The sequence below is a fragment of the Bos indicus genome, chromosome 1, assembly GCF_029378745.1.
Source record: "Bos indicus isolate NIAB-ARS_2022 breed Sahiwal x Tharparkar chromosome 1, NIAB-ARS_B.indTharparkar_mat_pri_1.0, whole genome shotgun sequence".
Lineage (NCBI taxonomy): Eukaryota > Metazoa > Chordata > Mammalia > Artiodactyla > Bovidae > Bos > Bos indicus.
The window spans coordinates 90,747,464-90,757,559 of record NC_091760.1 but is presented as its reverse complement, the minus strand read 5'-3'; the positions used below and the strand labels follow the sequence as shown (position 1 = coordinate 90,757,559).

The window sequence follows — 10,096 nt, the reverse complement described above, 5'->3', positions numbered from 1 at the left end:
GTTTTATCAAACTGTATTAAATTACTGAATTTCCTGGAATATCAGTTTCTTCATGCATATAATAAAGACAATTAGACTCACCTGCAAGTAATGCTATGAAGAAAAAACGTGAAAATATAAATAAAACCCCTCACATAGTATCTGGTTTATTCTAGTCTCAATATGCAGAAATTTCCCTTTCTAAAACTGCAGTATAGCAGTTCACTCATGCATTTCTGCTTCACTTGAACACAGCAGGCTTTTTAAGTGACACAAAGCAAAGGCATATTTAATCTCTTTCTATTTTTTCTCTTTGAAGTCTTCATTTTTATGAAAAAAGATCCTGTGATGCATGCCTGTCATGTTCCCTTTCATATAATAACTTAATGGGTGATTTTCTCTGCAATAATCATGTCAAAATATGAATAACTGCCATGATTCTATTTGTTAATCGACTTAAATAAAATGTTCACATCACTATAAAGTCACTTCTCAAATCTTGTGAATGATGCCTCAATGAGGATAGGCTTTCAAATAATATAAGGGAAAAAGAATACAAAATTGCTTATTTTTAATTTCCTCCGTTTAAGAAGAGAGAGGTATTAAAGTATTAAACATAAGAAAATACTCTGAGTCAGTGTTGGAGTGTCTACAGTTACATTGCTGCTTAGTTATTTGCTGAAGAGAATCTTACCTTCAACTTTACTGATATAAGGGATAACAGGATGAACTGGGAAGAAACTGGGATTTGGTCCTACTTCTACCTTTTAGTCATTTTATTATTTTGAGGAAATCATCTTGCTGAGCCTTGAGATGGAGTTTTTGTCAAATTAGAGCAAGTGTTAGCTTACTGCAACCCATTAATCCTGTACACCGCCTGTCTTTTTGTAAATAAAGGTTTATTGAAACACAACCACCCCTGTCCATTACATAACTTCTATGGCTTCTACTGTATTACAGTGGCAGATATGAAATGTTGCAGAGACAGTGAGGTTTATAGAGCCCAAAATATTTTAACACCTGGCCCTTATATAATTTTTCAATTTGATGAATTTCAATTTGAAGATTTTTTTTATGATTTGTGCCATTTGTATTCTATTTAAGAAATAGCTTACCCAAGGTCAGAAAGATTTCTCTTATGTTTTCTTCTAGAAGTTTTAGAGTTTCTGTTTTTCTTTCTATAATTCATTTCAAGTTAATTTGTATAAGCTAAGAATTGGGTTTAATTTTTTGGATATCCAGTTGTTTCTGGCACCCTTGTTAAAAATTAATTGGCCATATATTTGTGGTCCATTTCTCAAGGCTAGTCTGTTCCACTAATCTTTATGCTTCACTGAATGCCAGTACTACATGGCAGTGGTTATTGTAAAATTACAGAAAATCTTCGAAATCAGGCAGCAGTTCTACAGCTTTGTACTTTTTCAGAATTGTTTTTGGCTACTAGAAGTTATTTGAATTGTCATATAAATTTTAGAATCAGAATTTGGTAAAATTCTGAAAATAAACTTGATGAGCAACTAGTAAAAATTGCAGCAAGTCTATAGATTGATTCAGGCAGAATTGATATCTTAACAATACTGAGTCATGAATCCAATATAAATTACCATTTATTTATCTTCTTGAAATTGTTAACAATATGTTAACAATTTCTTGAATATGTTAACAATACTTTTGGTTTTCAATGTATGGGTCTTTTACACATTTTGTTAAAATTTCCCCAAATATTTTTATGTTTTGAATGTTAATACAAACTTTTTTTTCTTTTTCATTTTCAGATAGATCATGTTCAGTATACAAAAATACATTTTTTGTATATTACCCTTGTATTCTGTGACCTTGCTTTTTTGTAAATCACTTAGGATTTTCAACATTCATGATATTATCCTTTCATAAAGGCAAATTTATTTTCTCCTTTCCAATCTTAATGGGTTTTCTTTCTTTCTCTTGCCTTATTCACCGACTAGGACCTCTAGTAGAACATGAATAGACACGATGATATCAGGCAATCATGCTTCATTCCTGATCATAAAAGTATAAAAAAGACCATAAAAGCATTTGATCTTTCACCATTGATAATGATGTCAGCCCTTTATCAGGTTGAGAGAAGTCTCTTCAACTGTGCATTTTTCTCGTGAAAGTCACTCAGTTGTGTCAGACTCTTTGTGACACCATGGACTATGCAGTTCATGGAATTCTCCAGGCCAGAGTACTGGACTGGGTAGCCTTTCCCTTCTCAAGGGTTCTTCCCAACCAGGGATCAAACCCAGGTCTCCCACATTGCAGGCAGATTCTTTACCAGCTGAGCCACAAGGGAAGCCCATGCATTTTTCCTGAGTGTTTACCAAATTGTCAAATATTAATACCTTTGTTCTGGCATCTGTTAAATTGATCATATGGATTTTCTTCTTTAACATGTTAATATGACGAATTACAATGACTAATTTTTTTTAACATCAATTCAGTGACTTTCCTGGGATAAACAACATTTTAAACACTGCAACCACTATATTAACTGCATTATATAGATTTTACTATGCTTGATTTTCATTCTGTTTAAAATATTGCCAAATTTTTCCTATTATTCTTTTTCCTTTGACAAAGGGTTATTTAGAAGTATACTATTTAATTTCTGAATTTTAATTATGTTTTACTGTTATTTGTTTCTAATTTAATCCCACTGAGATTAGAGAGCATACTTTGTATGATTTCAATTCTCTGAAATTGAGACTGGTTTTAATGGTCCAACAAACATCTACATACACTTTTGAACAATGTGTATTCTGTTGTGGGGTGGCATATTCAATAACTATCAGGGAGGTCATTTTCCAGAGAAGGCAACGGCACCCCACTCCAGTACTCTTGCCTGGAAAATCCCATGGACAGAGGAGCCTGGTAGGCTGCAGTCCATGGGGTCGCTAAGAGTCGGGCACGACTGAGCAATTTCACTTTCCTTTTCACTTTCATGCATTGGAGAAGGAAATGGCAACCCACTCCAGTATTCTTGCCTGGAGAATCCCAGGGACAGAGGAGCCTAGTGGGCCGCCATCTATGGGGTCACACAGAGTCAGACACGACTGAAGCAACTTAGCAGCAGCAGCAGGTCATTTTCATTGAAAACATTACAAATCCTGTATGTCTTTACCAATTTTCATTCTTCTATCAACAAGGAGAGAGGTGTGCTGAAATTGCCAACTATCACTGTGGATTTGTCTTTCTTTTCCTTGAGTTCTACAAGTTTTTGTTTCATATATTTTGACACTGTCATTAAATGAATACGTATTTGAGATGTCTGCAGCTTACTCATGAATTGAACACTTCATTATTATAAATTCTTCCTCTTTTTCATTGATAATATTCCATGTTTAGAAATTTACTTTGATGCTTATACTGTCATTTCAGTTTTCTTATCATTAGGATTTATATGGTATATATTTCCTTGTCCTTTACTTTTAATCTATTGTTTTTCAATTCAGTTCTTGTAGAATTCATATAATGAGTCTTATTTTTTTAACCAGTTGGCCAATTAAAGCTTTTTAATTGAATCATTTAAAGAATTTACATTCATTGCAATTACTGATAACATTGAGTCTAAACTCACTATCTTACCATTTGTTTTCGATTTTTACAATCTTTTTTTATTCTTTTTCCTCTTTTCATGTATTCTTTTGAATTAAGTGAGTAATTTTAGGATGCTATTTTATTCTCATTACTATCTTGTGAGTTATAATTCTTTTAATATTTTTTAACTGACTAGTCTTGGATTTGTAATATTTCATCATCTGATATCAACCTTATATCCAGTTTTATCTCCCATAATTACGCTACACTACAATTAAACAAGTCACTGACTATTGCCAAACGCTCTTGGACTACCCTGGTGTTACAGTGGATAAGAATCCACCTGTCAATGCAAGGAAATGGGTTCAATCGGTGGTCCAGGAAGATTCCACATGCCACAAAGCAACTAAAGCTTCCATTCAGTTCAGTTGCTCAGTCGTGTTCGACTCTTTGCAACCGCATGGACTACAGCACACCAGGCTTACCTGTCCTTCACCAACTCCTGGAGCTTGCTCAAACTCATGTCCATTGAGTCAGTGATGCCATCCAATCATTTCACCCACTGTCGTCTCCTTCTCCTCCCGCCTTCGATCTTCCCCAGCATCAGGGTCTTTTCCAGCAAGTCAGTTCTTCACTTCAGGTGACCAAAGTACTGGAGTTTCAGTTTCAGCATTAATCCTTCCAATGAATATTCAGGACTGATTTCCTTTAGGATTGACTGGTTGGCTCTCCTTGCAGTCCAAGGGGCTCTCAAGAGTCTTCTCCAACACAATTCAAAACCATCAATTCTTCAGTGCTCAGTTTTATTTATAGTCCAACTCTAACATCCATACATGACTACTGGAAAAACCATAGCTTTAACTAGATAGAACTTTGTTGGCAAAGTAATGTCTCTGCTTTTTAATATGTTGTCTAGGTTGGTCATAGCTTTTTTTCCAAGGAGTTAGTGTCTTTTAATTTCACAGGTGCAGTTACCATCTGCAGTGATTTTGGAGCCCCCCAAAAAATAAAATCTGTCACTGTTTCCATTGTTTCCCCATCTATTTGCCATGAAGTGATGGGACCAGATTTCATGATCTTAGTCTTCTGAATGTTGAGTTTTAAGCCAGCTTTTTCACTCTCCACTTTCACTTTCATCAAAAGGCTCTTTAGTTCTTCACTTTCTGGCATAAGGGTGGTGTCATCTGCATATCTGAGGTTATTGATATTTCTCCCAGCAATCTTGATTCCAGCTTGTGCTTCCTCCAAACCAGCATTTTACATGATGTACTCTGTATATAAGTTAAATAAGCAGGGTGACAATATACAGCCTTGACGTACTCCTTTTCCTATTTGGAACCAGTCTGTCGTCCCATGTCCAGTTCTAACTGCTGCTTCCTGACCCGCATACAAATTTCTCAAGAGGCAGGTCAGGTGGTCTGTTATTCCCATCTCTTTCAGAATTTTCCACAGTTTATTGTGATCCACACAGTCAAAGGCTTTGGCATAGTCAATAAAGCAGAATTAGATGTTTTTCTGGAACTCTCTTGCTTTTTCAATGATTCAGAGGATGTTGGCAATTTGATCTCTGGTTCCTCTGCCCTTTCTAAATCCAGCTTGAACATCTGGAAGTTCATGGTTCACATACTGTTGAAGCCTGGCTTGAAGAATTTTGAGCATTACTTTCCTAGCATGTGAGATGAGTACAATTGTGCGGTAGGTTGAACATTCTTTGGCATTGCCTTTCTTTGGGATTGGAATGAAAATGGACTTTTTCCAGTCCTGTGGCCACTGCTGAGTTTTCCAAATTTGCTGGCATATTGAGTGCAGCACTTTCACAGCATCATCTTTTAGGATTTGAAGTAGCTCAACTGGAATTCCATATCTCCACTAGCTAGGGTACCACAAAAACTCAGCCCATGTGCTGCAGCTACTGAAGCCTGTGAGCCTAGAGTCTGTGCAATGAGAAGCCCATGCACTGCAACCAGAGAGTACCCCTGCTCCATATCTAGAGAAGCCTGTGTGCAACAAGAAAGACCCTGTGTGAGCAAAAATATGTGTTTTTTAAAAACATACTCTTGACTATGCTAATATGCCTTGCACATTTTTACACATTTTGTTCACACACATTAGTGACACCAATATATTTATGTCTTCCAATTTTTCATTTGTTTTCAGTAGGAGTAAAAGTCTTCAAGCAGCTACTCTTTCACAGGTAGAAATGGAAATTATTTCTTATTGTTTGCAGTGGAGTCTTTTAACTCACGCTACTTGGTTGCAATGCAGCAGTTTGCTTCTACACTAGGATTGAGAACAACTCCACTGTGTTCTCTGTGGTTTCTTTCATCTCCAAAATTCTGTAATTCTAAGGTTCCATAATATCTTGCCTGTGACCAAAACCTTTTAAATTTCAAAGGGCATCCATAGCAATCAGCCCATTGATCATCATACTATCTGTGAAAAATATAGATCAAGTATGATAATGCCTATTTTACAGATAAGAAAATTGATGCCAAAGAGTTAAGTGAACTTTTCCAGAATCATACAATAAATTAGATCCAGAATGAACATCAGATGCCAAAATTCTACTATATCAGTGATTATATTAGTTTCTTCTTAACTATTTGTTTTATTGATTATGTTTTGATTAAGTATTATCTATTGTCTAAAGTTATCAGGGGACTTCTCTGGTGGTTCAGTGGCTAATACCCTGCACTCCCAATGCATAGGGCCTGGGTTTGATCCCTGGTCAGGGAACTAGATCGGATATGCCAGAACTAAGTGTTCATTTGCAGTAATGAAGATCAAAGAACCTGGGTGCCACAACGAAGAACTGGTGAAGTCGCTCAGTCATGTCCAACTCTTTGTGACCCCGAGAACTGTAGCCTACCAGGCTCCTCTGTCCATGGGATTCTCCAGGCAAGAGTACTGGAGTGGGTTGCATTTCCTTCTCCAGGTGATCTTCCCTACCCAGGAATTGAACCCAGGTCTCCTGCATTGGAGGCAGATGCTTTAACCTCTGAGCCACCAGGGAAGCACAACCAAATAAATAAATTTTTTAATAAAAAAAAAAAAAGAAGAAGGAATAAAGCTAAGCAAAGCACAGGAAGAAATGAGTAATGGTAAGATACATATGTACAAAGAAAGTGACAAAGTAGTCAATGTGAAGGTGAGCAGCGCATATAAACATTCAGTATTGCACCGCTAATAAATTTTCTTATATATGATGATATAGATCACATTCCCCACAGTTTTGTATAAATTACCTAAAGCATACTTAGCAGCAAGCAAAGCTGAAGTCTGTCTTCAAATGCTAACCTTCTTCACCCCAGATCGATGTCAAGGATTTCCAGTTGGAATAACATGACACCCAATACAATTTACTAGAGTTTCAAACAGAAAACACTGGCAGTGTTCAAGGAAGACTGTTTCTCGGCATTTCGCAGATAATAATTTAGTATCTGAGAATCAACCATTCGAAACGCTAAACTTCCTCAGCACGCACACTAACATTTTAGACAATAAGCCTTTAAAATTGAGCATACAAAACCCTCAGTTTAGCTGTCATTTCATAATCAGACCATGAGCACTGTCACACTGCTCACATTGGCAAGACTGGCATTAACTCTACTCCTTAGGTCTTAGTTGACAGAGTATTCATGTTATAATACTCATTTTCACACAGTTCTTCTATATACATGCTAATTTGCTTCAGTCGTGTCTGACTCTTTACAACCCCATGGAATGTAGCCCACCAAGCTCCTCTGTCTGTGGGATTTACCATGCAAGAATACTGGAGTGGGTTGCCGTTTCCTTCTTCAGGGGATCTTCCCAAACCAGGGGTGGAACTGGCATCTCTTACGTCTCCTGCACAAGCAGGCGGGTTCTTCACCACTAGTTCCCCCTGGGAAGCTCCTTCTATATATGTGGATTATTAATTACACGGGGTTTAGGAGTTCCCCGGTGGTCTAGTGGTTAGGATTCTGGGTTTTCACTGCCATGGCCCAGGTTCGATCCCTGGTTGGGGAACTGAGATCCCACAAGCCACATAGCATAGCCACAAAAAAAAGTAATTATGTGGGGTTTGGATAGCAGATTAGTTATTGCTATTTTCTTTTCTTGCTAGGACAAGGTTACCTTCAACAATTATAAGGATAGGGCATTCTCTCTTAAACTCAAGGATAAAATTGCTAGTTATTCAGAGTCGCATCAACCCTGAAGTCATGAGGGCTCAAGGAAAACAAGAAATGTGTTTGTTTTTCCATGCAGTTCAAACTCCTGTCAGCTTTAAGCCAAGATTTCATTCTACTTATAAATGTGCCTAGATTTTGCAGTACTTTGAAATATTTCAAGAGATTTTACAAAGTAAGTTTCAAAGTACATGTAGTTCCATGTAAGAGCTTCCCAAGTGACTCAGTGCTAAAGAATCCACTTGCCAAATGCAGGAGACCTGGGTTCAGTCCCTGGGTCTAGAAGATCCCCTGGAGGAAGAAATGGCAACCCCCTCCAGTATTCTTGACTGCTGCTGCTACTAAGTCACTTCGGTCGTGTCTGACTCTGTGTGACCCCATAGATGGCAGCCCACCAGGCTCCGCCTTCCCTGGATTCTCCAGGCAAGAACACCAGAGTGGGTTGTCATTTCCTTCTCCAATGCGTGAAAGTGAAAAGTGAAAATGAAGTCTCAGTCGTGTCTGACTCTTAGCGACCCCGTGGACTACAGCCTACCAGGCTCCTCCGTCCATGGGATTTTCCAGGCAAGAGTACTGGAGTGGGGTGCCATTGCCTTCTCTGAGTATTCCTGCCTAGAGAATCCCATAGACAGAGATGCCTGGCGGGCTACAGTCCATGGGGTCACAAAGAATTGGACGTGACTGGGCATACAGGCAGCTCCGCAGCAGCATTTCCACACAAAGAAACATAAAGGCTCTAAGAGCATATAAAATCTGTCTTAGTATGAAAATATAATGAGTTTATCCTATTTTTATAAATAACCCTATATACTTTTGTGGATGTATTTTTCTTGGTTCCTGAGCCCCTTATCTATTAAAATTCAAACCACTATTAACCTAGGCTACCACAATGGCACCCCACTCCAGTACTCTTGCCTGGAAAATCCCACGGATGGAGGAGCCTGGTAGGCTGCAGTCCATGGGGTCGCTAGGAGTCAGACATGACTGAGCGACTTCACTTTCACTTTTCACTTTCATGCATGGGAGAAGGAAATGGCAACCCACTCCAGTGTTCTTGCCTGGAGAATCCCACGGATGGAGGAGCCTGGTAGGCTGCAGTCCATGGGGTCGCTAAGAGTTGGACACGACTGAGCGACTTCACTTTCACTTTTCACTTTCATGCATGGGAGAAAGAAATGGCAACCCACTCCAGTGTTCTTGCCTGGAGAATCCCAGGGACGGGGGAGCCTGGTGGGCTGCCGTCTATGGGGTCGCACAGAGTCGGACACGACTGAAGTGACTTAGCAGCAGCAGCACTTTTGTTATTACTGCTGTTGCTTTCTTGCTTGCTTTTTTCTTTTGGTCTGACAGCAGATGATATAGAACCTGATTAGGTATACTAGGAGATTTAGACTATATGTTCGATTTTCCCAGTCACTAACTTAGAGCATGAAAATCCAGCATTGGAGTCTTACATATCAGAAAGATATACCAAAAGAAGATACACATTATGACGCTATAACTTGAAGTCAAAAGACTGAATTCTCTTCAGTCACAAGAAAGGCACTGGGTATGGTCTTGGCCTAGGTTTTTTAAGAAATTCTGGGTCCTCTGAGGTAAGAATAAAATGTTAATACTTTATTTAGGAGGCATAGATCTACAATGGTGAGAATAAAGGAAAAAAGAGAAGGAAGACAAGGAAAGATATGACACAAAGGGATGCAATGGGCTACAATGCTGGCTACATCCATGGCAAAATGGGGTGACACATGTGCATATTCCCTCGGCACAAGGGACCTCTCTGAAAAGGTATGAGGAGCAGCTGGACAGGAGTAAGTTCCATTTATTGAACTGCTGCTGCTGCTGCTCTTTAATCACTAAGTCATGTTTGATTCTTTGCAACCCCACAGACGGTAATCCACCTCTGTCCATGGGATTTTCCAGGCAAGAATACTGGAGTGGGTTGCCATTTCCTTCTCCAGGGGATCTTTCTGACCCAGGGACTGAACCCACGTCTCCTGAGTTGGCAGGCAGATTCTTTATCACTGAGCCACCTGGGAAGCCCATTTATTGAATACTTACTAGTAATAGAAGTTGATATCTATATTATCTCAAAGGAAACAGTTCAGGAACTTCCAAAGTTAACAACTGTCTCCAACACATTTCTCAATCGATTACACTACCCAGTGAGTTAATGACAGTGTAATGGAATGCAAACAGACCAACAAAAATCTCAAAGAAATTTTTTCATATTATAAAAGGAAGATTATATGATTAATTTGATATTCAAAGAAGGTTTCAAGAAAATTAGTATTTTCTGAACTTCAACTCAGAAAACTTCAGACATGAAATATGTAAGGAAAAACATCATCAAGGAATTTCAAATTAAAACCTTTCTTTTTGATCTAAAA

General features: G+C 38.4%; 1 non-coding gene across 1 annotated transcript; it reads right to left on the bottom strand.

Annotated features, from left to right (window-relative positions):
• Positions 1 to 6,478: 6,478 nt before the first annotated feature.
• On the bottom strand, positions 6,479 to 6,550 carry TRNAW-CCA (transfer RNA tryptophan (anticodon CCA)). Its single transcript has one exon. It is a non-coding gene; the product is annotated as a tRNA-Trp (tRNA).
• Positions 6,551 to 10,096: the final 3,546 nt, after the last annotated feature.